General features: G+C 42.4%; 1 protein-coding gene across 1 annotated transcript in view; it reads left to right on the top strand.

The window, feature by feature from the left end:
• ankrd11 (ankyrin repeat domain 11) overlaps positions 1 to 26058 on the top strand; it is a 226450-nt gene that overhangs the window by 37198 nt on the left and 163194 nt on the right. Inside the window, 1 exon segment of the mRNA XM_038806475.1 lies at positions 4058 to 4129. The gene's annotated coding sequence lies outside the window, so the exon portion shown is untranslated.

Genomic DNA, 26058 nt, shown 5'->3' with positions numbered 1-26058 from the left:
GCTTTCCCCTAGTGATCAACATAAACTTCTTGACTGTTGATCTTGGGAGTGGGAAGTTAATCCTAGAATTATTTAAACAAATTGTTCCTAATGAGATTTTCGAGTCATCTAAATGTGCTATAACCTCATGGCACTCATTTATCTAGCCATAAGATTGTGGGATATCCACCCATTCTCTGACAACAGTCTAAAATTAAGCTAGTCCATTCACAACCTCAATGTCATATTTGATTCTGAGCTGAGCTTCCTGACCTCATTTTCATGCCACCACTAAGACTGCTGACTCCCCCTGCAGAACTTCACTCTGATCTTAGCTCATCAGCTGAAATTCTCCTTCATCCCTTCATTACTTCTAGACTTTACTATTCCAACACATTGCTAATAGCTGTTTCATGTTTACCCTCCTGAAACATGAGGTCATTTAAACTTTTCTGCCCATATCCTTACTCCTACCAAGTCCCATTACCTATCCCTTCCACGTTCACCGACCTACAATGGCTTCCTGTTCAATAAACACTCAATTTTGAAATACTCATTTTTATTTTCAACTTGACCGAGGCAACTTAATTGTTGCTTACATTGACTATAAACTTGTTCTTTTGATAAATGTACTCTTACAATTCTCAACAATATTTATATGTACCATAGAGTTTGGGAATCACAGCCTTCTGTGATTCTTGCCTCCTAAATTTCTGTTGTACACAGATACTTGGATTTCCTTTTGGAGACCAAGCAGCTCCCAAGTTTGGGAGGTAACTGTTAATTCCTTGTATGCAATGATTAGTGGCAGCTTGTGGGTCAGTTTGTTGCATTTTTACTTTGAATCAAAAGGTTGCGGGTTCATGTCCTACTTCAGGACGTGAGTACAACAATTCTGAGCTGACAGTACTGAGGCAATGCTGTACTGCAGGACATGCCATCTTTTATTATCCCCATTGTCCTGGCCAGTATTTATCGCTTGTCATAAAAACAGATTGTCTAGTTCTTAAAGCTGCTCTAAATAGCAATGCGGTATTGTGAAAACTGGTGGTCACAGTAATCACACTTCTGTACTTCATTGGTTGTAAATGTTTTGCCATGTCGGAATTGTGAAAGGTGTTTTAAAAGTTTAGGGGCCTCACGGTAGCATGGTGGTTAGCATCAATGCTTCACAGCTCCAGGGTCCCAGGTTCGATTCCCGGCTGGGTCACTGTCTGTGTGGAGTCTGCACGTCCTCCCCGTGTGTGCGTGGGTTTCCTCCGGGTGCTCCGGTTTCCTCCCACAGTCCAAAGATGTGCGGGTTAGGTGGATTGGCCATGCTAAATTGCCCGTAGTGTAAGGTTAATGGGGGGATTGTTGGGTTACGGGTTACGCGGGTTTAAGTAGGGTGATCATTGCTCGGCACAACATCGAGGGCTGAAGGGCCTGTTCTGTGCTGTACTGTTCTATCTGCTTAAATATGATCTCAGTGGACAAAATTCTTATGTTTCAAGCAGGTCCACTTACCGTCTGGTACCAGTAAAATGGGTTTCATTCCAGGTATAATTCAAAGGCAGTAAACTCGAATGAATATTTGCCTGCCAAGTTTTGCTTCAGTCCCCGGGGCATTGCTGTTGGGATGTGGAGGATGGGGCAGGAGGAAATGCCTGCATTCCAATGCAGCAATGCCGATTCTCAGCAGTTTAAATTGAAACCTGCATTGTCTTAACTCCTGGATTAAAATGTTGAGGTGCCTTTCAGATACCAGAATCAACACATGTCGGTTATAATGTTTCTAATAATTGTCTTAATTTTGCAGTATATTTTAAATGGTCCACAGGAACAAGGATGTAACAGTCAGTAAAATGGACTTTACTTTAATCAGAACAAACATGAACAAAAATAGTTTCTAGGCAACAGTCAAAAAAGTTATAAAAAGAAGGGCAACTAGAAATAAACAACGTAGTTAGTAGTTTCCAATCTGCAGATCTGATTAGTTCCTTTGTTTCTAATTCCATTTACAATCCCACTCAGTTCATTGAAAGATCCCTGTGGGTGGCCTCAACACAGTGAAGGAAACTTCATTGTGATCTTTGTGATGTGATACTGCAAAGTTGAAGATTTAAAAAAGACCATACAATTCCTTTTGAAGCCTGTCCGTTCAACCTTCCCCAGTGCTTTGAATACCCTAATACCTGTATCCCTACTGCTATGCATGGCAGTATTGTTGGATATTTATCTCGGTGCGAAGTTGTTCATCCTAGTAACTCTTATTAATTTTCACCACTTTGTCTAAGCCATGTAATATTTTACATTTCATTGTCCAAAGATGTGCGGGTTAGGTGGATTGGCCATGCTAAATTGCCCGTAGTGTCCTAATAAAAGTAAGGTTAAGGGGGAGGTTGTTGGATTACGGGTATAGGGTGGATACGTGGGTTTGAGTAGGGTGATCATGGCTCGGCACAACATTGAGGGCCGAAGGGCCTGTTCTGTGCTGTACTGTTCTATGTTCTATTGTGATTTCCCTCAACCATCTTTTCTATACTACCTCTTCAACACTTTATCACAGATCATTCTCCTTACACATTGAATAATTCCTGTTGCTTTTGTCTTCAGTGCTTACATATTTTTCCTTGTAACATAGCAACGAGAACAGTTGACAGCGATGAAGTTGTACATTCAAAGAAGCAGAAGATCAAGCCAAATTGTTTCCCAATGTGGGATATGGATGAAAGACCAACATCATGGCAAATGCAACTATCAATATGGGGGAAATATTATGGTGCACCCACAGACAGAAGTGGGAATAGACCATGTAAGATGTGAAAATAAAGTTGTCCTATGCCAAACATGTTGCAGTTGTTTCTTTACCATAAACCTAATTTGACTTGAGGCAGGAACTTTTTATAAATGATATCGGCAGAAACCTGCTACCTTGTTAATCTGGATATTGCGGTGCAATTTTCCCCCTTTTAATTTGACAAAAGTTTGCTTTGATCATGCTGAGTAGTATTTGTTGTAAAGCATGAAAGTGCTTTGTTTTGCCTTATTCTTGTAGGGACTAAAGTTTTGTGCATAAAGGTGTGAAAATTTCCTTGCAATCAGAAGTTCCTTATAGGGGAGTATGTGCACTGTCATGTTTTGGGTTGATTGCATTCTGAGAAACTGTAGAGTCAATTTTGTTTGCCTTGAAATAATTGTGGGGGATTGGAACATTTAAAGGGAAGAAAAAAGCAAATCTTTCACAACTCCAGGGTCCCAGGCTCGATTCTTGGCTTGGGTCACTGCCTGTGGAGTCTGCATTTTCTCCCCGTGTCTGCGTGGGTTTCCTCCGGGTGTCCGGTTTCCTCCCATAGTCCAAAGATGTGCAGGTTAGGTGGATTGGCCATGATAAATTGCCTTTAGTGTTCAAAATCTTAGGTGGGGTTAGGGTGGAGGTGTGGTCTTAAGTAGGGTGCTCTTTCCATGGGCCAGTGCAGACTCACTGGGCCGAATGGCCTTCCGCACTGTTGGGATTCCGTGATTTAAGGTGTATATGAAGCACTTAAAAAATCCTCTGCGATGTATGCAAAAATTCATTAGAACATAGAACATACAGTGCAGAAGTCGGCCGTTCGGCCCATCGAGTCTGCACCAACCCACTTAGGCCCTCATTTCCACCCTATCCCCAGAACCCAATAACCCCATCTATCCTTTTTTTGGACACTAAGGGCAATTTGGCATGGCCAGTCCACCTAACCTGCACGTCTTTGGACTGGTGGGAGGAAACTGGAGCACCCAGAGGAAACCCACGCAGACACGGGGAGAACGTGCAGACTCCACACAGACAGTGACCCAGAGGGCAATTGAAGCTGGGACTCTGAAGCCACAGTGCTATCCACTTGTGCTGCCCGATTTAGATCAACAATTTAGATTCAAAAATTTAGATTTGGATCATTCAATTTAGATCAAAAATCTTATGCATAAAGATTCTGCTTGGCACAAGTGAAAATACTGACGAAAGATGCTTGTGTGCTGAATTGCATGTGCCATTTAAGTTAGATATTATTTCAGGTACACCGTGCCAATATCTAACTACATTTCTCTGATGTAATTTCAGAGCACTGACGTCAAAATACGTGCATACCTCTATTGGAGCAAATACGTACCGTGGTGGTGAACTATGGAATCGGTAAGCATTTTATTTTTCTTATGTCTGCTTTTGATCCTTCCACTTTTTCCATAGATGATACGTGGAATAGAGTTGGTTAGAGGCTTTGAAAAGCTCTTCGGATTGTTATAAAATTAAAAGTGTTTTGTCTAAAATTCCATTTAAAGCCTTGAAATGTTGAAATTTATTATTGACTGAATGGCATTTATCCCACAAATTTGAGAGAATTTTGGTAGTTCTCCAGCTTCTCCTTGGAGTGGCCTTGATATTAGTAAACTTTCATGCTAATCTGAGCATTTCCTGTCAGTCTGTGAATTGTGTTTAACCTGTGAGATTTCAATCAAAGGGCTGAACCCCCAGCCACTTGAGGTTGACATGTTGCAAGATTCAATAATTCAGATTGTCGGAGTTGAACATATCTGGTCATTGCAGGTAAAGACGATGACGGAAGCACCTGGTGGACAATGGAAGTTGGCAAACAATGGATACTCCATTGGAGTGAGGAGCACACTGACTTACTGTTGGGAAGAGCTCACTGACCTGCTGTTAGATTGACTGTAGAGTCCTGCATCTTAATGCAGTCCTTCAGGATCGAGAATGACGTGCTTCCACTTTGGATTGATTGTAGCTCGAGTTCCAATGCGCGTTCTGCTGCATATGGTACAGGTGGTCCTTGGAGGGTGGGTAAAGACGTTGTATGGAAGTTTGTGGGCTCTTTCTGACACCTCAACTTTGCTCCTGCGTGTTCCTGACAAAAGACTTGCTTTGTTCAGTGCCTTCACAAATGAACCGTATCCATTTTGGTCAGCACACCTGGCAGGCTGTTTTGTTTCATGTCTTTTATTAACTTGGAGAAATACTTGAGAAGAAACAATTTAAAACGAAGCATGTATAGGAGACACTTCTGCTTCAAATAATTGTTGAACAAGTTTCCAAAGTATGGCCACACAGGTCAGGTTATTCTTTTTTCTTTTTATATAAAATTATATTTTTCCAATTAAGGGGTATTAGCGTGGACAATCTCCCTACCCTGCACATCTTTGGGTTGCGGGTGTGAGACCCATGCAAGGTAAGCTTATTATATACAAAATGGCAACTTGTTTTGTTGCAATTGTTTTCTGATGTGCAGAAAAACAACAGACCAGGGCAGGTATTGCTTTTGCATACTTGAATATCTTTTCCTCGCTTCTCATCAATGTGCAATTACTGCCCGTTTCTTAATGTATTGACGCCTGGCAGAGATGAGGTTCCACTCATCCATTAGCTTTCCACAACATTTGTCAATTTGGTGACAATTATTTATGTGTGTGGGTTCTCAACCATTTTAAGGAAGGACATCACAACTTCAGAACAATTTTGTCCACACCTGATGCAGTTTTGACAGATGAGAGAAACCGGAAAGGGTTTCTTAGATAATCCACACCCCACCGCCAGGCACTGGGGTCAACTGTAGCTCTCCTACTGTTGAATTTGAGATCAGCCAACTTGCCCATTAAGGGAATTCCTGAACGTTCACCTAATCATTTATTTTTAAATAGTTGCTAAGTCATGATTTCATTGCATGCAGCTGGTCTTTGTTCTCTTCCACCCATTATCGACTTTTTTCCATCAGTTTATTAAATGCCGCTGTATTTTTTTCTTTCATGGTTTATTCAGTTTGGAAAAAATCTCTATCAATCGGACAGCACGGTAGCATAAGGGTTAGCACAATGGCTTCACAACGCCAGGGTCCCAGGTTCAATTCTCGGCTTCGGTCACTGTCTGCGGAGTCTGCATGTTCTCCCTGTGTCTGCGTGGGTTTCCTCTGGATGCTCCTGTTTGCTCCGGAAGACATGCAATTAGATGATTTGGACATTCTGAATTCTCGTGTGTACCAGTAAAGGTGCCGGAATGTGGTGACGAGGGGCTTTTCACAGTAACTTCATTGCAGTGTTAATGTAAGCCTACTTGTGAAAATGAAGATTATTATTATATTCTGTTTAATATTTTCAATTGTGATGGTTTGTGGCTCAAACTTGCAAGACGCAGTTTGTTTACTATGCAATATTTGAGAAGGCTAAAAGTCGTTGTAACATTGCATTGCATATATTATAATGTGTTCAGGAATCTGAGTTCTCTGCTCAATTTTGACACAAATCTGTGCGGAGGGTTTTCTGGTGGCTTTGACATCAGGTTCGTTGCATTCTAATGAGTGTGTAGGTGTGAGGTAAAACCATGAATAAAAAACAGCTGCTGATTATAATTGTTTTCAGCATTTGGCATTACTTTGTATTTATCTATAAAGCTTTTAAAATAGGAAAACCAGGATGCAGAGTGAGGGCTGTTCCATTAATTTTCCTCTGAATTCAAGCTTAATATTAACAACTTGCATATTTCCAATTTTTTAATGTGTTGGTTTGAAATGTAAATTTCATTTTCATTAGTGTATTGTATGTGAAAAGCAATGAAGCAAGTTGAAATTGATGTATGGATTATTTAGAAAATACATCATTACAGCATTTTTTGTGGTGCCTGGCAATGCAGCATTGATTTAAGTTCTTCAGCCGAACTATCTTTTGCCCCCCCCGGTCACACACATTTCTTCACTGAGGTCTGGTTCCTTTTGCACTGCAACCAAGGTCAAAGTTTTATTGAAGCATGCATACCCTGATCAAATGTGATCACATACACTTGTCTGGTCTTGCATGTTACAGTATTTTGTGTGTGTTTACAAGATTATTCCATTTTTTAATTATGCAGATGAAATATTTTACCTTCACACTTAAGGCCAACTTTACTTGAGTGCTCGTTTCATCTTACCTGCTGGCTTCAAAAGTTGCTTATTTTACAGCAGGTATATTGCAATCTGCCTGACATTGTCATGCCAATTTCTTCTGCTGTAAATGCTTCCTATATCTGTTAAGCAATGTTCTCCCAAAGTTGGTCTGCTTAGTGCATGTGGAGTGGTTTTAAGTAGAAGATTTCTTAAAAAAAAATACAATCACTGCTGGTCATTGTGAAACATCTGTACTTAGCCAGAATGCCTATGAATGTGAGGTTTGTTTTGCTCTCAAACTTTGATTTGCTTTACTTGGTCCTTGAGCTATGACCAAAAAGCGGTGCTGATGCATGGGACATTTCTGTTTCTGGCTTTGTTTTCTCTTCTTAAAAGAAGTCATAGGGCAGCACGGCTCAGTGGTTAGCATTGCTGCCTCACGGCGCCAAGGTCCCAGGTTCAGTCCCGGCTTTGGGTCGCTGTCCGTGTGGAGTTTGCACATTCTCCCCGTGTTTGCATGGGTTTCGCCCCCACAACCCAAAGATGTGCAGGGTAGGTGGATTGGCCACGCTAAATTGCCCCCTAATTGGAAAAATGAATTGGGTACTGTAAATTAAAAAAAAAGAAGTCATAGATATTTTAACTCCCATGTTTCAAACTGCTCTGTATGCCAGTAGGGGCTGGGTTAGCACAGTGGGTTAAATAGTTGACTTGTAATGCAGAACAAGGCAGCGACGCAGGTTCAATTCCTGTACGGCCTACCCGAACAGGCGCCGGAATGTGGCGACTGGGGGCTTTTCAGAGTAACTTCATTGAAGCCTGCTTGTGACAATAAACAATTATTATTATTATCTTTTGTTCAGGAACCGAATAGCCTATTTATGCTCCTGTTTCATATGTGCATATTGGTAAATTCATGTTATGTACAGAGGAAAGCCAAAATGAATCAGTTTATTCCAGTGATTCTCCTTTTCTCAGAAAGTTATAAAATAACACTACTGTAAATGCATTTTATAGATTAAAGTCCAATTCTATTAAACAGTAAATGAAGCAAGTAGTAGCAGTAAAGCAAAAATATATATGTTTTTTCAGTAGTTGATGTGCTTAGCTAAGTCTGAAGAACCAGGTCAAACAATTTTTACGTAGTGTTTCTTTTTATTTCACCATCTCTGGAATCTCATTTTACGTTATCTCTGAAGGCTTTCAAAATGGCCTCCCAATGTAAACAAGGAAAGTTGATAAATAAACCTTTAAATTGTGCGGCCAGGGGGAAACAGATTTAAACAATTTATATCAAACATTATTAAAGAATGATACAACACAGGAGGCTATTTAACGCATTGTACCTGTGCCATCTCTTGCCACCTAGTTCTACAAATCGGCTCATTACCTGTACCCCTGCAAATGTTTTTATGTTAAATTATTTCTCGAATTCTAATGTTATAATTGATCTGCTTCGCTAAAACTGATCAGTCGGGCAGCACGGTGGCCTAGTGGTTAGCACAACCGCCTCACGGCGCTGAGGTCCCAGGTTCGATCCCGGCTCTGGGTCACTGTCCGTGTGGAGTTTGCACATTCTCCCCGTGTCTGCGTGGGTTTCGCCCCCACAACCCAAAAATGTGCAGAGTAGGTGGATTGGCCACGCTAAATTGCCCCTTAATAGAAAAAATAATTGGGTAATCTAAATTTATTTTAAAAAAAACTGATCAGTCTATTGCAGATCACAGCAATGCTGTATTGATTTTAAAAGTCCTCATGTCATCTGTAGTTCGCTTGCCATTTACCACGAAATATAGTTTCTTATTATTTAATCAATCATTATTTTGAACCTCTATCAAATCTCCACTGCCCAAAGAACAAGAATTCAAGCTTCTCCAGTCACTCCACATAATTGAAGATTGTGGGCAGCATGGTAGCACAAGTGGGTAACACTGTGCGCCAGGGTCCCAGGTTCAAATCCCTGCTGGGTCACTGTCAGTGCGGAGTCTGCAAGTTCTCCCCGTGTCTGCGTGGGTTTCCTCTGGGTGCTCCGGTTTCCTCCCATAGTCCAGAGACGTGCAGGTTAGGTGGATTGGCCATGATAAATTGTCATTCGTGACCAAAAAGGTTGGAGGGGTTATTGGGTTATGGGGATAGGGTGGAAGTGAGGGCTTAAGTGGGTCGGTGCAGGCTAGATAGGCCAAATGGCCTCCTTCTGCACTGTATGTTCTATGTTCTATTTTCATCCCTGGCACCATCTGATTAAATCTCGTCACATCCTCACCAAGGCTTCCTCAAGGAAGCATCACTTCCTCATGTTCTTCTCGTGGGTGTGGGGGTTAAAAACTGAAGAACATAGTCCAGTTGAGGCCAAACAACTGTTTTCCAAAAATATCAGTATAGCATCCTCATTTTTGTTCTCTTGCTCTATTAGTAGAGCCCAGCATCCTATATGGTTTTCTAAACTGTCATCTCAGCATTTTCTGCCGCTTTAAAAGATGTGTACATATACTCCAATTCTCTCTGCTCCCACATCCTGTTTAATATTCTGCCATTTTGTTTATATTGCCTCTCCTCATTCTCCCTACTAAAATGTATCACTTCACACTTGTGTTAGATTTCATCCGCCATATGTCTGTCCATTTCACCAACGTGTTTATATCTCTTGACGTCTTGTAGACTATATTTCTTTGTTTTGTATCATTTGCAAATTTTGACCTTTTGTGCTGTATGCACCAAATCCAGATATCAAAGACAATAGTGGTCCTAACAGTTAGACTAACAGCGGCCTCCTTTCCCATCCAACTCTTTCAGCAGACCTTCCTTTCCAGTGCTAACCCAACTGGTGAATGGCTATCACCGCCCCTCTCTGCGTTTCCCTCCCACTTGTGAATTTGGCCCTTGCCATCTACACGCTTATTGCACATGATTGCGCGGACATTATGGCCTTGATGAAAAAGTTGGCTGACGAATGATGGTATCTTTTCCTCCTTTAATGAAACTTTCCTGCCTGGCTTCTACCTTCTAACACTTGGCGACTCCAATAACCAACATAGTCCTTTTTATCAAATCACGCCTTGGTACTCCACTGGCAACGGCTCTTCCTTTTGAATATATCAGTTTGTCTCACTTCTCACCTGTCATTTTGAATCCTTCGTTTGTTCTGCCCACCGCCAAATAACAGGCCAATTGTTCATCAAACTATCGTCGCTGCTTCTCTCCCCCCCCCCCCCCCCCGCTATCGTCACTGCTTCCCCCCTGCTGTCGTCACTGCTTCCGCCCCTGCTAGCGTCACTGCTTCCACCCCCTGCTATCGTCACTGCTTTCTCCCCCCCCTGCTATCGTCACTGCTTCCCCCCCCTGCTATCCTCACTGCTTGCACCCCCTGCTATCGTCACTGCTTCCCCCCCTGCTATCCTCACTGCTTCCCCCCCCCCCCTGCTATCGTCACTGCTTCCCCCCCCGCTATCGTCACTGCTTTTCCTCACCCTGCTATCGTCACTGCTTTCCCCCCTGCTATCGTCACTGCTTCCACCCCCTGCTATCGTCACTGCTTCCCCCCCTGCTATCGTCACTGCTTCCCCCCTGCTATCGTCACTGCTTCCCCCCCCGCTATCGTCACTGCTTTTCCCCCCCCGCTATCGTCACTGCTTTTCCCCCCCGCTATCGTCACTGCTTTCCCCCCCGCTATCGTCACTGCTTTCCCCCCCGCTAGCGTCACTGCTTCCCCCCCTGCTAGCGTCACTGCTTCCCCCCCGCTATCGTCACTGCTCCCCCCCTGCTATTGTCACTGCTTCCCCCCGCTATCGTCACTGCTTCCCCCCCCGCTATCGTCACTGCTTCCCCCCCCCCCGCTATCGTCACTGCTTTCCCCCCCCGCTATCGTCGCTGCTTTCACCCCCCCGCTAGCGTCACTGCTTCCCCCCCCGCTATCGTCACTGCTCCCCCCCGCTAGCGTCACTGCTTCCCCCCCCTGCTATCGTCACTGCTTCCCCCCCCTGCTATCGTCACTGCTTCCCCCCCTGCTAGCGTCACTGCTTCTCCCCCCCGCTATCATCACTGCTTCCCCCCCCGCTATAGTCACTGCTTCCCCCCCCCGCTATAGTCACTGCTTCCCCCCCCCCGCTATCGTCACTGCTCCCCCCCTGCTATCGTCACTGCTTCCCCCCCCCGCTATCGTCACTGCTTCCCCCCCCCCGCTATCGACACTGCTTCCCCCCCCCCCCCCGCTATCATCACTGCTTCCCCCCCTGCTATCGTCACTACTTTTCCTCACCCTGCTGTCTTCACTGCTTTTCATCCTTCTGCATCTGCATGAAGAAAGTTCTCATTCTAGGTGATTTCAACGTTATTCTCTGCTCATGGTGCACTCTTTCCCCTGACTTTTTTGCGTCACTATCCTCTCTAAATATCTTCCTCCATATAAGCTCCCCTGTCCATCTTCATGGCAATGCCTTCAACTTGATCCTGTCATCACTTGTGACATCGCTTCCCCCATCATGTAAATCTCAGTTGAAGCCACCTCTGATAATTTCCTTTGCATCACTTTCTACCCATATCCTACTTTTCCCCTTCCGAGCCTACTTCTGTATCTGCCCGGGGGGGACGACGACGACGACAACAACAGAAAACACATCTCTAGTCATTTAGAAATGCACTTCAAATTTTTAAACAATCTTTGGCACTCATTCCACAGCTCTTGATCTGCTCAGTGGCATCCTGTCATTGACCATTGTCCATGAAAAGGATTACTCTCTCTCCTTTGCTGTTTGCCCAGTCTGGCTGCTCGTGGTTTGCAAGGACGGAAATGTCAAAGGTGGTATTTTTTGAGCGGGGAGTGATGTCAGATTTGAAGGGTAAGAAGAGAGTGTTCGAGGAGATGAAACTGTTACCATCCTGGGTGGTCTCCTATTTCTCAGGATTTCTATTTCTCATAATTGCTTCTCCCTGGTTTTAATTGCTTAATTGCAGCTGTACCTTCCACTGCATGGGTTCTTAAAAGTTCTAGAAATCCTTCCATAACCTCTCCACCTCTCTACTTCTTTTTAAGAGGTTCCTTAAAACCTACCTCTTTGACCAAGCTTTTAAGTCCTCTGTCTCATTATGGTCTGGTGAGAAAAACACTTGCGAAGCCACCCTGGAAAATTTTGCAACATCAAAAGCTCTTTACGTAAATGCAAACAACAATTATTTTTCATTAAAACTTTATATTTTCTCCAAAGGTTCCCCTACTGTCCACGTTGGGCAGAATAGCCTCCAGTTGCTAGGTTTATTCCCCTCTCTTTTAGCACCAGGTTCATGTCCATGTCGTTGAAAGTGTCCTGAAAAATATTTTTTACTCAAATGGCTTGGCCCTTCCCTTGGACAAATCTGAAACAAACGAATTAAGTTTGTGACAGGTTTATCATGAATTCTACGTTGAAATCTGTGCTAACCCCACAATTCCCATGCAGGTTAGGTGGGGTCATGGGGATAGGGTGGGGGAGTGGGCCGAGATAAGATGCTCTTTCAGAGGGCCGGTGCAGACTTCATGGGCTGAATGGCCTCTTTCTGCACTGTCGGGATTCAGTGGTTCTATGGTATCAGTTGGGACGATGAGCCTGATGAATGTTAATCATGAGGAAGTGACACCACAATGAGAAAGTGACATCACACATCAGCAAAGTGACCAATATCCTTAACAAAAAGGGGCAGCACTGTAGCATTGTGGATAGCACAATTGCTTCACAGCTCCAGGGTCCCAGGTTCGATTCCGGCTTGGGTCACTGTCCGTGCGGAGTCTGCACATCCTCCCCGTGTGTGCGTAGGTTTCCTCTGGGTGCTCCAGTTTCCTCCCACAGTCCAAAGATGTGCAGGTTAGGTGGATTGGCCATGATAAATTGCCCTTGGTGTCCAAAATTGCCCTTGGTGTTCGGTGGGGTTACTGGGTTATGGGGCTAGGGTGGAGTGTGGACCTTGGGTAGGGTGCTCTTTCCAAGAGCCGGTGCAGACTCGATGGGCCAAATGGCCTCCTGCACTGTAATTTCTGTGATCTTTCTATGATATACTGTACCAGAATTGAAAACAGTCAATGACATTCCACGTTGTAGTTAAAAGGTGCTTAATTTTGGCCGGCACTTAATTGGTCTTGGAAGGGACCAATGGCAGAAATTATGTTTTGTCTGGGAGGTTTCTAAAGTAATGGGATAGTGACTGGGTGCGGTTTCCTCTATCTCTTGGAGACCATGAAACAACTTTTCTGAACTGAGATCTCGCATGCCAACTGAGACAAACTATTGTATCTGTCTGCAAAAGCAATATATGTGGAAACTGGAAATCCAATATAAAACAAAAAACATTGGGAATGCTCGGCAGGTTTGGCAGCATCTGTGGCGAGAAACAGTTGACTTCAGGTCATCGATCTGTTTGCCAGAACATTTCTGTGAAGTTCAGTTCACTTAAAATTTAGCAACCTTTAAGTTATTCCCACAAGAATACTCTTCCTGGCGAGATTCTAAATGCTGGGGGCTGGATTCTCCGCAGTCGGGATTCTCCGTTTTGCCGGCAGCCCGGGGATTTCTCAACGTCGTGTTTGACCTAAAGCTGTGAGACTTCATCAGGTCTAGTGTCAATATGAATGATTATTGGCCAGCACGGTGGCACAATGGTTCACTCTGCTACCCCATGCGCCGAGGACCCGGGTTTGATCCAGGCCCCGGGTCAATGTGTGGAGTTTATACATTCTCCCTGTGTCTGCATGGGTCTCACCCCCACAACCCAAAAGATGTGCAGGGTAAGTGGATTGACCATGCATTAATTCTTGGGGCATCACCCATTTGTTTGTGTACCGCACTTGTCCCACCTTTGACAAGTGTTGGACTTGTAAGATTAGAACTAAGCAACACTTCTGTAGTGATTTGATGCAATTGAGTGGCTGCAAGGCTATTTTAGAGGGCAGCTGGGAGTAATTGAATTGCAGTAAGCCTGGAGTCACATGTCACGTGGACCAGGTCACCGTTGCAAAGTTCTTTCTCTGAAGAACATGAACAAATCAGGTGGATTTTTAAAACATGTCAATCCAGTGTGTTCCATGATCATAATTACTGAAACCAGGGTAGCACAGTGGTGTAGTGGTAAGCACTTGTGTCTCGTGGCGCCGAGGATCCGGGCTCAATCCCAGCCCCATGCCACTGTCCGTGTGGAGTTTGCATGTTCTCTCCATGTCTGCGTGTGTCTCACTCCCACAACCCAAAAAGATGTGCAGGGTCGGTGAATTTTTTTTTTTTTTTTTAAATTTAGATTACCCAATTTCTTTTTCCAATTAAGGGGCAATTTAGTGTGGCCAATCCACCTACTCTGCACATTTTTGGGTTGTGGGGGCGAAACCCACGCAGACACGGGGAGAATGTGCAAACTCCACACGGACAGTGACCCAGAGCCGGGATCGAACCTGGGACCTCAGCGCCGTGAGGCGGTTGTGCTAACCACTAGGCCACCGTGCTGCCCTAGGGTCGGTGAATTGACCACACTAAATTGCCATTTAATTGGAAGAAAAGAATTGGGTACTCTAAATTTATTAAAAATGGAAAACAATAATTACTGAAACCAGCTTTTTATTATGGATTTCTATGAATTAGTTGAATTCAGATTTCCTCCTGCTTGCCATGGTGGGATTTGAACTCTGGATCATTAGTCCAGTAACATGGGTGGCATGATAGCACAGTGGTTAGCATTGTTGCTTCACAGCGCCAGGGACCCGGGTTCGATTCCCGGCTTGGGTCACTGATCTGTGTTTAGTTTGCACCTTCTCCCTGTGTCTGCGTGGGTTTCTTCCGGGTGCTCCGGTTTCCTCCCACAAATCCTGGAAATGCTGTTAGGTAATTTGGGCGTTCTGAATTCTACCCGAACAAGCGTCGTAGTGTGGCGACTCGGGGCTTTTCACAGTAACAGTGTTAATGTAAGCCTACTTGTGACACTTATAAGGATTATTATTATTATTACCACTGTGCTACCATATCTTTAAGGACAATTTTGGGGATGGGCAATAAATGCTGGCCTTTTCAGTGACACGGTAAATCGCTGGCTTTTAAAGCAGACCAAGGCAGGCCAGCAGCACGGTTCAATTTCCGTACTAGCCTCCCCGAACAGGCGCCGGAATGTGGCGAGTAGGGACTTTTCACAGTAACTTAATTGAAGCCTACTCGTGACAATAAGCCATTTTCATTTTCATATGTCTGTTGAATGTTGTATTTTTAAACTTGCAGATGTGCTCCATCAAGGGATTTGATTAGCACTGAGCTCTGAAAAATATGAAACTTGGAGTAACTGCTTTATTTGTTTTACTGTGCCATAACCCATTCATCACATGCTTAATTATAATGCATTGGTGTCTTGATGCTGTTTTGGGTGGTGTAGTCCTCTGAGAGAACAGTACTCGTTCTTTAGAATGTGTTTGACTTCATCAATTTGTATGGAAAGTACTCTTTTCAGCCTTTTACTGAATGTCCTATTACGGAGCACAGATATTCCATTGGTGATGTTGTTGGCTGTTTAAAGCAAATAATTGACCTCCAATAGGGGAATAGAAGCCAATATTTCTTTTAAAGGTGGAAACTCTGAAAAGGTATATCGGCCAGTCTTCAATTATCAAACCTGCCTCGCTGCCACTATTAATTACTAATGCTGAGGTTTGGTGCTTGTTTCTTGTGTTACAATTAGATAAGTCAGGGATGGAATGAATACTGGTTGCTGGATCGCACTCAGCGTGTCAAAATATTCTGATACTACACTGGCCTTATTGTGATTGTCAAAGCTCCTTCAATGAACTGTGGTGACTGCGTGAATTCCATCTTCATTCAAGCTATACATATTCTTTAGATGAAATAGAAGCAGCACTGAATTCTAGCAGTTGAAGATAACTGGCGTATCGAACAAAAGCAGAGTGAAATGCATGATGAGCTTGGGAGAATTGGGACCAGCACAGAAATGTATGAGCTATGGGGTAAAAGGAAGTTCCGTTTCTTTTCTCTGACTGAAGATTGTAATGTCAATTTGTATTTTTTCTTCCTTGGAGAAAGGAGTACTCTAAGACTTGGGTTTAAAGGTCTAAGATTGCTGTGTGATTGCTGAGCATGGTAGATTATCTGAAGAGTCCCTATTTCTCCAATTATCTCTTAGAGGTGTGGTCTATTCTCTGAAGGTTATCCAATTTTTCCCATTGTGCTTTTGGTTTGCCATTTTCTCAATATATTGAAATTATTTCAGTTGACCAGAGCCAAGAGCACATTATTTCCCTTCCTCTTGAGAAACTCACCATATTATATCCAAAATGCACTTTGGGTTATCTAATATTTTGATATGATATCCTGGAAATATAGAAAATTTATGGCACAGAAAGGCAATTTGGCCCATCACGCCTGTGCTGGCTGAGAGCTATCCAGAGCATCCGAATCGTAGAGGGCCATTGGATATGAAGGGGCTAATTTCCAATAAAATATATATCCAATAATGCAGCAATTTGAGATACAGATCAGGATTAAAACTGGGGATATTTTGAAATATGGATTTTGTATTCGTAATTTGTAATAAAAATATGTCTCTGGGAAATGTGTAATTAGACCTGAATCCTAGCTTGGTCATTGGTAGTGTAATAAAGTGCAAAAATAAGGTCGGAGCAGGCAAAAACAGTCAAGAGACAGAATTAAAGGTTGTTTATCTGAATGCTCTCACTATTCCTCACGCAATGCTCGAATTGTTGAACATATAAACATAAATGAATATAATACAGTGACCATTACCGAGAAATTGCAAGGTGATCAAGGTTGAAACCCTGAATATTAAGAGTATTTGACATATTGGAAGGACTGGAGGAAAGCAAAAGGATAGTAGCAAGTAACAAGAAATACAAAAAAAATACAAAAAATATAAAAGCTACAAGTAAATAAAAAGCAAAAGCATGCCTCATGAGCATTGGTCCCTGAGATGATCAGACTGTCATAGCAGAAATTGCAAAGGCTTTGAACAAGTATTTGTGTTCATCTTTGCAATCAAAGACACGAAAAGTATCACAGAAATAATAGAAAAATAAAGGTGAAAGGGTGTGAGAAACATGAAATAATCACTATCACTGAAGGAAAAAGTAATGGGAATGCGAATGAGACTGGAGGCTGACAAGTCTCCTGGACCTGATGGTCTGCATCCTAGGTCCTTAGAAGAGATGACTGCTAAGATAGTGAATGAAATTGTTGTAAACTTCTAAAAAAAACCCTAGATTCTGGAAAAGTCCCAGTGGATATGAAAAATCACAAATGCAATACCTCTGTTCAAGAAAGCAGTATACCGTAGGTCAGTTAGCCTAATGTATGCCATTGTGAAAATGCTAGAATCCATTATTGAGGAAATTGGTTCCCCTTTATCCATCTGCTTGTTACCTATTCAAAGAAGTCAGTTTTGTCAAACGTTATTTCCTTTCACAAAATCATTATGTATTTGCCTCATTACATGACTTTATAAACATTCTGTTACTGTTTCCTTAATAACAATTTTGCAGAGGGTGGGAGTGTGATGAGGGGTTGGCAAAATGTCATGATGTAAAATGTAAGTCTTCATGAGTTGTCTCCTTCCAACAATTGGATTGCCCTGACTGAGCTGGAGAAGTAGTTATTTGAACTGCTTTTATTTGAAGTCACTAATATGCAGCTCTCAGTTTAATGCTGCAATATCTATTTGTGGGAATACATATCTGCACAGTGGTCCTATTTCCAAACCAGGAACTGACTTGAAATAAATTTCAAGAGTTTTCTTCATTTAAAAATGATAGAAGTAAGTAAATTGCATTGAAAAGGAGCCTTTCATGATATTTGTGCCAAATTTTGTTATAACCAATATTTGAAGCATTGCTGTTGTAATATAAGAAATATGGCCAGAAAATTGCTTGCAGTAAAGTCCCATTGATAGCACTAAGATAAGTAGATAATTTACATTTGACATTTAATATATTAAAAGGGCGGCACGGGAGCACTGTAGGGCGGCACGGTAGCACATTGGTTAACACGGTTACTTCACAGCTCCAGGGTCCCAAGTTCGATTTCTGGTCTGTGCTGAGTCTGCACATTCTCCCCGTGTCTTCGTGGATTTCCTCCGGGCGCTCTGGTTTCCTCCCACAGTCTAAAGATGTGCAGGTTAGGTGGATTGGCCGTGATCAATTGCCCTTAGCATCCAAAAAGGTTGGGTTACGGGGAAAGGGTGGAGGTGTGGGCTTAAGTAGGGTGCTCTTTCTAAGGGCTGGTGCAGACTTGATGGGCTGAATGGCCTCCTGCATTGTAAATTCTATGGAAATTAGATATAGGTTAATTTGATTGGCATACTTGCCGACAGATGTGTAAGGTTAATGTAATGCAATGCTTGATATTTTTCTTTGTTTTATCACCTGATGTGAAGGGCAAAGTAACCAAAGAATCATCTAGTAGGATGACTCCTAAATTTTCCTTCAAGCTCTTGGTTTAAATATTAAGATAAAATTATGTACTTATCTGCTGAAAGCTACTTTTATGCTAAGGCTATAAAGATGACGTTTGAATGATGATCTAACCTGGTCCCATGAGTGCCCAGCCTGAATAGTCACGGAGAACTTTCCTCCACTGTCACTAGGGTCAAAGATGGTATCTGGTGTAAAAATATTTTTGAGACAGTTTTGATGCAAAAAGTAGAGAATTACCTTTTCAAGGGGCTGAAATCAGCGTGTTTGAAGAATTACAGTTATCTTCAAACATGAAAAATATTTGGCAATCATTAGTAAACTACCCTATGCTTTTGATAGGCTATGCAATGGTAGCCACAGCCTAGATTTCTTCTTTGAACTACGACGGCGAAAACACACTCAACTACCATATTCCACTTTAAATCAACAAATAAAGATTTCTGTCGCACTTTAATGTATGTTAATTGCAGTGCCATCCTCTCCATTGTCTTGCTGCCTAACTTATCGTGGAACATAAACTGATTGCAGATTTGTCAGGTCAGAGACTGTTCCTGCCAATCCCATCCCCTGGACAGTGCAGAACGAGGCCATCTTCAGTCCCACCAAGTGCATTGGATATCCTGCATTACTTGAATGATTTGATAAGTCTCCTGTTATGATTTCATCCTAGGCCTCTGCAACTCATTCATGCAAGGTTGTTAAAGTCTGAACCCAGATGTTCCCTCCCTTGGTGAATGTCGTCTCTCTGCCAATCATTTAATCAATCCACTTTTTTTCTCATGCTGTCCATGAGGTGCTTGTTCAAAGAGACATCTAATGATTGAGCAAGACTGGTTGGACCACCAGGAATCTCTGCAATTCCACTGTTTTGCGATTTAACTTAACATCATTGACCAAGGTGTTCTGAACATTTCCAAGTTCTGTACTATTTTTATTGATGTAATCCTCTTTGTTGGAATCGCTCTATTTTCTTCAGCCATATTTTTAAGCCACCCTCATCCATCCACCTGCTATTGTGAACATAGACGACTATTTCTTTTGAGACTTACTGTCCTGGGATGGTTTTTCTCTTGAATATTACCATTGGCTTCACCTTGTTCCATCAGACAGAAACAAATCTACTCTTCTTGGACAGCCATCTTCACGGATACTATTTTCTTCTGTTCGCAGTTTGACTGGCGAGCATACCAAAATTCATGTCCCCATTTTTTCTTGATGTTTGATTATAAACTGCTGAATTTCGATAATCTTGTCATCCAAGTTCTGAGCGATGCTATGAAATCCTCATTTTCTGTTGTGCAAAATTTGTTCTGGTCATCAAATTGGTAGAACATCCAAAGCTGGCTTTGAAATCTGCAATGCTGAATATTTTTGTTGGTTCGGGGCAAAGGTACTGAGATCTATTGTGATTCTAGTGATTTGCATGTATTTTTTAAAAACTTGATTTTTCTACTGTGGCCACTTGAGGGTTTCCTCTGTTTGCACATATATTCTTGGGCATCTACTTGATGCCATATTGGCAGAAAACTTGTCATAGTGTTGGATGGTTTTGAGGGTGGGATTGATGGAAACACTGTTTTTGACCTGGCATAAATGGTAGTGCTGGTGTCCCACCCCTGAATAGATTCCTAATTTATGGCATTTCTCATCTCTAATAACCTTTTAAGATGTGATCTGGAGCATGATAACAGAAGATATTGTGATTAAGTGTAGCTAATCTAATAATAATATTGACAGTTTAACTATAACATTATGAAATTACAGTGTAGTCATGTCTGTTTACACGATTTTGATGTTGCATTGTCCACCAAAACAACATGGGGGAGAAAAAAAGCAAAATCCTGCAGATGCTGGAATCTGAAACCAGTACAGAGGATGCTGGAAAAACTCAGCAGGTCTGTCAGCATGCGTCAGGAGAGAAACAGAGTTCATGATTCGAGTCATGGACCCTGGGTCGGATTCTCTGATCCTGAGGCTAAGTGTTGATGCCGTTGTAAAACGCCATCACGTTTTACGGCGGCATCCAGAGGCTCCCAGGAGCAGCGATCCTGAGCCCTACAGGGGGCCAGCATGGCACTGGAGCGACTCACGCAGCTCCAGCCGTACCGGCATCAAATGGGCGCCGTGGGTCAGCGCATACGCGCTGCAGCAGACACAAATTCGCGGATATGCAGTAGCTTCCTTCCTTCTCTGTGCCGGCCCCGACGAAACATGGCGGAGAACTACAGGGGCCGGCGCGGAATAAAAAAGGCCCCCACCAGGAGAAGCCGGCACGCTGATCGGTAGGCCCCAATTGCGGGCCAGGCCACGGTGGAGGACCCCTCTGCCCCCGCAGGATGGATGGCGAGGTCCCGCCGGGTAAGACCACATGTGAACGGCGCCGGTGGGACTTGGGCTCTATCAGTAGCCACTCAGTTCATCCCGCACGGAGAATCGCCGGGGGGGGGGGGGGGGGGGGGGGGGGCATAGAGCAGCCGTCGCGATGGCACTGATTCTCTGGTCACCGGAGAATCGACGGACCGGCATTGTCACGTGAATTGTGCCCGGCCCGACGATTCTCCGACCTGGCCCCGGGGTCAGAGAATCCTGCCCCCTTTGTCAGAACTGTCATGCCTTTAAGAATTGGGTGTTTAAGAAATGTACCTTGAAGAAATCAAGCTGATCATATTACTGAAGTGATGTCACAGGACGGGAGCTGAGCTCACTTCTGCTATTTGGGAGTTTTTAGTTTCAGTTTGAAGAAAGCTTGGGTGTGGCTGTAAGCTGCACTGCTGGTGATCTCTGCCATGAAGGACTATCTCTTAATCCGTTGGTGAAATCGGAATTGTAAAAAGGTCTCGGCATTGAATATGTGCTTCTGTTTGAAGGATTTGTTAAGTCTTTTGGATGTGTAAAGAAACGGTTTGCAGGTTTGGGTAGTGTTGTGTTATTTTCAGGGTTATCTTTGAAGTAAGGGGTGTTAAGAGATCCAATGTTTATTTAAAAGGTTAATTTGAGTTCATGGAATAAACATTGTATTGTTTTAGAAACCACGTGTCCATAATTGTAATACTGCACCTGGGGAACAAGCCGTGTGCTTCAAAAGCAGCAATCCATTAAAGGTGGGGGTTGGTTGAACTCCATGATACTTTTTGGGGTTCTGAAAGCACCTCTCCCATAATAGAACTGAAAGGAGGGAGAATATATTCAAGCAAAAGAAACTGCAACAAAAAGTAGTAACTTTAAGAACAAATGACAGATCCTATCCCTCAAAAGCTATGGTCGACTTATACACAGGGGTATATGTAAAATTAAGGTTTTGTGGGCCAAAGGTCAACTTTTGCACAAGATTGACTATTTGGGTGTACACATTGAGAACTGTCACAGAAGCTGCAAACTTTGAATATTATGGTTCATTGCTGATCTAAATTGTTGAAAAGAAGGAAACCTTGATTGATGCATCCTTTAAATCCTTCATTCACCCTCAGCTCAACTTCTGTGCTTAGTTTAATGAAAATATGTGTTGCATGTTTGCAGCTTTTATTGGATGTTTCCAACCTAATATTACATTAACAGCTGATGAATATAAGGAATAAGTGTGGGTGCAACCAAACTTTATTGATGTGGGCAACATCATTTATGAAGGTTTAACTCAACAGGAAAAGTCAGATAGCAATTTGATTTGAGAGTTCATTGCAGAATCAGAAAATTTCATTTATCCCTGATATCGTGGCTTTAATTGAGAACTTGTTGGATATAAGGATGATAAATCTCCATACAACCACAATGATTTTGTAATATTGCTGCATAATAGTTGCTGCTGCTCTGTCTTAATAATGCCCAATAGAAACCCATTAGAAGGCAACTGGCCTTCAAAGTTGACATGATGTACATCCGAGGGAGTGCTGTGTGTCTAAGGCACGGCTTCAGATGGCGTGTCAAATTGAAGCCATGCCTATGTTTTAGGTGGATTAGCAAGACCCCTTGCCATGATTTGAATCGAAAGTGGACCCCCCCCCCCCCCCATTCAGAATTATTTGGAAGAGTAACGCTACTCAGTGATCCATGATGAGGGCTGGTCTTGGCACTGATGAATTCTGATCAAATAGCTCACGAATACTCATTGACTGCGCTCACAAATGAAGACTCTTCAGTTTGGAACAGCTATTCCTTTTCAGTTATTAATGCAACAACATCCAAGAGACTTCTTCAGAAGCTCTTCAAGGAAGCCCCCCCTTTTTATTCAATTAAGGGGCAATTTAGCGTGGCAATCCACCCACCCTGCACATCTTTGGGTTGTGCGGATGAGACCCACACAGACATGGGGAGAATGTGCAAACTCCACATGGACCGTGACCCGAGGGCGGGATCAAACTCAGATCCACGGCACCGCAAGGCAGCAGTGCTAACTAACTGTGCTCAGTTAGGGCACTGTGCCGTCTTAAAAAAGGCAAATATCACATATCATTATTCATAGCTGGAGTTTAGGACAGGGGCTGAAACAATGGCTTCAGATTTCCCAATAGTGGAGGAAATATTTGATCTTCCAGTACCGGATGTTGAGATAAGTCATAGTTTAGCAACAGTGTAGGAATTGAGAGAGGTGGAGGAGGTGAGGCAGAGCTGGGTGCTATCAGTGTACGTCTCAAAACTAACAAACTGCTTTAGAATTATATCACAGGAAGACAAAATGTAGATGACAAAAAAAGAGGGACCAAGAATAGATCCGTTAAGCATATCGGAGTTCGAGGTTTGGGAGCAGGTCGAGAAGCCATTGAAAGTGATACACTGGATGTGATTAGATAGATAAGAAAGGAACCAAGTGAGAAACGTCCCACCCAAATGGAGGACAGAGGAGGATAGTGTCGGCAACTGTGTCAAAGTCTGCAAATAGGTAGAGAAGATAAGTTCACTGTTGTCCGGTTTCATAGGGTGTCATTTGTGTTTTAGGTAAGAGGTGCACAACTCCTGGTCTGCAACCTGTGCTATAACATGGTTGCAAAGCAATTAGCCTTAAACTCTGTCACCAGGGTGATCACATGGAGAACAATAAATATTATTCTATCTGTGCAAGGCCTTGGTCAGATCAGATTTGTCTACTGCCTAATTTTGGGTCTTTCCCATAATTTGTGTTGGAAATCCTGGAAATGGCTGAGGATCCCTGAGCTTGTTTGGCTTGAAGTGCTGGACTTTTTACAGAAGTCTGGACTTTTTACAGAAGTCTGGACTTTTTACAGAAGTCTGGACTTTTTACAGAAGTCTGGACTTTTTACAGAAGTCTGGACTTTTTACAGAAGTCTGGACTTTTTACAGAAGTCTGGACTTTTTACAGAAGTCTGGACTTTTTACAGAAGTCTGGACTTTTTACAGAAGTCTGGACTTTTTACAGAAGTCTGGACTTTTTACAGAAGTCTGGACTTTTTACAGAAGTCTGGACTTTTTACAGAAGTCTGGACTTTTTACAGAAGTCTGGACTTTTTACAGAAGTCTGGACTTTTTACAGAAGTCTGACTTTTTACAGAAGTCTGGACTTTTTACAGAAGTCTGGACTTTTACAGAAGTCTGGACTTTTTTACAGAAGTCTGGACTTTTTACAGAAGTCTGGACTTTTTACAGAAGTCTGGACCTTTTACAGAAGTCTGGACCTTTTACAGAAGTCTGGACCTTTTACAGAAGTCTGGACTTTTTACAGAAGTCTGGACTTTTTACAGAAGTCTGGACTTTTTACAGAAGTCTGGACTTTTTACAGAAGTCTGGACTTTTTACAGAAGTCTGGACTTTTTACAGAAGTCTGGACTTTTTACAGAAGTCTGGACTTTTACAGAAGTCTGGACTTTTTACAGAAGTCTGGACTTTTTACAGAAGTCTGGACTTTTACAGAAGTCGGACTTTTTACAGAAGTCTGGACCTTTTACAGAAGTCTGGACTTTTACAGAAGTCTGGACTTTTACAGAAGTCTGGACTTTTACAGAAGTCTGGACTTTTTACAGAAGTCTGGACTTTTTACAGAAGTCTGGACTTTTTACAGAAGTCTGGACTTTTTTACAGAAGTCTGGACTTTTACAGAAGTCTGGACTTAGTCTGGACTTTTACAGAAGTCTGGACTTTTTACAGAAGTCTGGACTTTTTACAGAAGTCTGGACTTTTTACAGAAGTCTGGACTTTTTACAGAAGTCTGGACTTTTTACAGAAGTCTGGACTTTTTACAGAAGTCTGGACTTTTACAGAAGTCTGGACTTTTTAACAGAAGTCTGGACTTTTTACAGAAGTCTGGACCTTTTACAGAAGTCTGGACTTTTTACAGAAGTCTGGACTTTTTACAGAAGTCTGGACTTTTTACAGAAGTCTGGACTTTTTACAGAAGTCTGGACTTTTTACAGAAGTCTGGACTTTTTACAGAAGTCTGGACTTTTTAGCAGAAGTCTGGACTTTTTACAGAAGTCTGGACTTTTTACAGAAGTCTGGACTTTTTACAGAAGTCTGGACTTTTTACAGAAGTCTGGACTTTTTACAGAGTCTGGACTTTTTACAGAAGTCTGGACTTTTTACAGAAGTCTGGACTTTTACAGAAGTCTGGACTTTTTACAGAAGTCTGGACTTTTTACAGAAGTCTGGACTTTTTACAGAAGTCTGGACTTTTTACAGAAGTCTGGACTTTTACAGAAGTCTGGACTTTTACAGAAGTCTGGACTTTTTACAGAAGTCTGGACTTTTTACAGAAGTCTGGACTTTTTACAGAAGTCTGGACTTTTTACAGAAGTCTGGACTTTTTACAGAAGTCTGGACTTTTTACAGAAGTCTGGACTTTTTACAGAAGTCTGGACTTTTTACAGAAGTCTGGACTTTTTACAGAAGTCTGGACTTTTTACAGAAGTCTGGACTTTTTACAGAAGTCTGGACTTTTTACAGAAGTCTGGACTTTTTACAGAAGTCTGGACTTTTTACAGAAGTCTGGACTTTTTACAGAAGTCTGGACTTTTTACAGAAGTCTGGACTTTTTACAGAAGTCTGGACTTTTTACAGAAGTCTGGACTTTGTTTAATCCTTCCATTACATTAAACTCCTCAATGTCTAAAAGGTAGGTTATTAGAGTACTGTTGGAGTGGACCACTGATATGAATATAACTTATGTAAACAAACAGCAAGGTTGAATGCTTCCTTCCAGAGCATTGTTAATTCCTGGAATAAGTGCTTGCTCATTCAGTAACATGTTGGTTGAGTTCCTCAGCATGGCCAGCATGTCCACATACAGAAGATATGTGGGTCATTTTGGGATATGTGACTGTGGAACCATTTTAAATACGGTAGGGGGTAGTAGAGTGTTGCTTTGAGTTTTTTCCGAAGCAAATTTAAAGCTGATTTTTCTGATTTTTTTTTTTTTTGCATCTAACAGGATTGTTGGAACAAATTTGCAGAAGTTGTGGCATGCTGGTAGTATATGCAAGTTTGATGGTCTTGCTCCTTTCTGCCCATCCTTTTTTCTTGCGTTTTATCTTAAAAGGATTCCATGGTCCAGAAACCAGATATTAGTACAATATTTTTCTTAATTTATTAAAGGATTAAAGATTGATTTGGGGAAAATCTGGTTATTTAGGATAATTTGGACACATAAATATAGGTCCACTTAAGTGTGATAGATTACGGTGTTAATGAGGTAAATGGTTAAACGCAAGCATAAATTTACTGTGTTTAAATAATGGCATAAGTTGCAAATAAACAACAGGTCAGGAGCTGTCTGATTATGCCAGCTAAGGACGCCGTAACTATTTTATTGGTGGT

Source organism: Scyliorhinus canicula, chromosome 9, assembly GCF_902713615.1.
Source record: "Scyliorhinus canicula chromosome 9, sScyCan1.1, whole genome shotgun sequence".
In the NCBI taxonomy this organism is placed as follows: domain Eukaryota; kingdom Metazoa; phylum Chordata; class Chondrichthyes; order Carcharhiniformes; family Scyliorhinidae; genus Scyliorhinus; species Scyliorhinus canicula.
The sequence above is the reverse complement of the archived record's forward strand: the minus strand, read 5'-3'. Positions and strand labels throughout refer to the sequence as shown.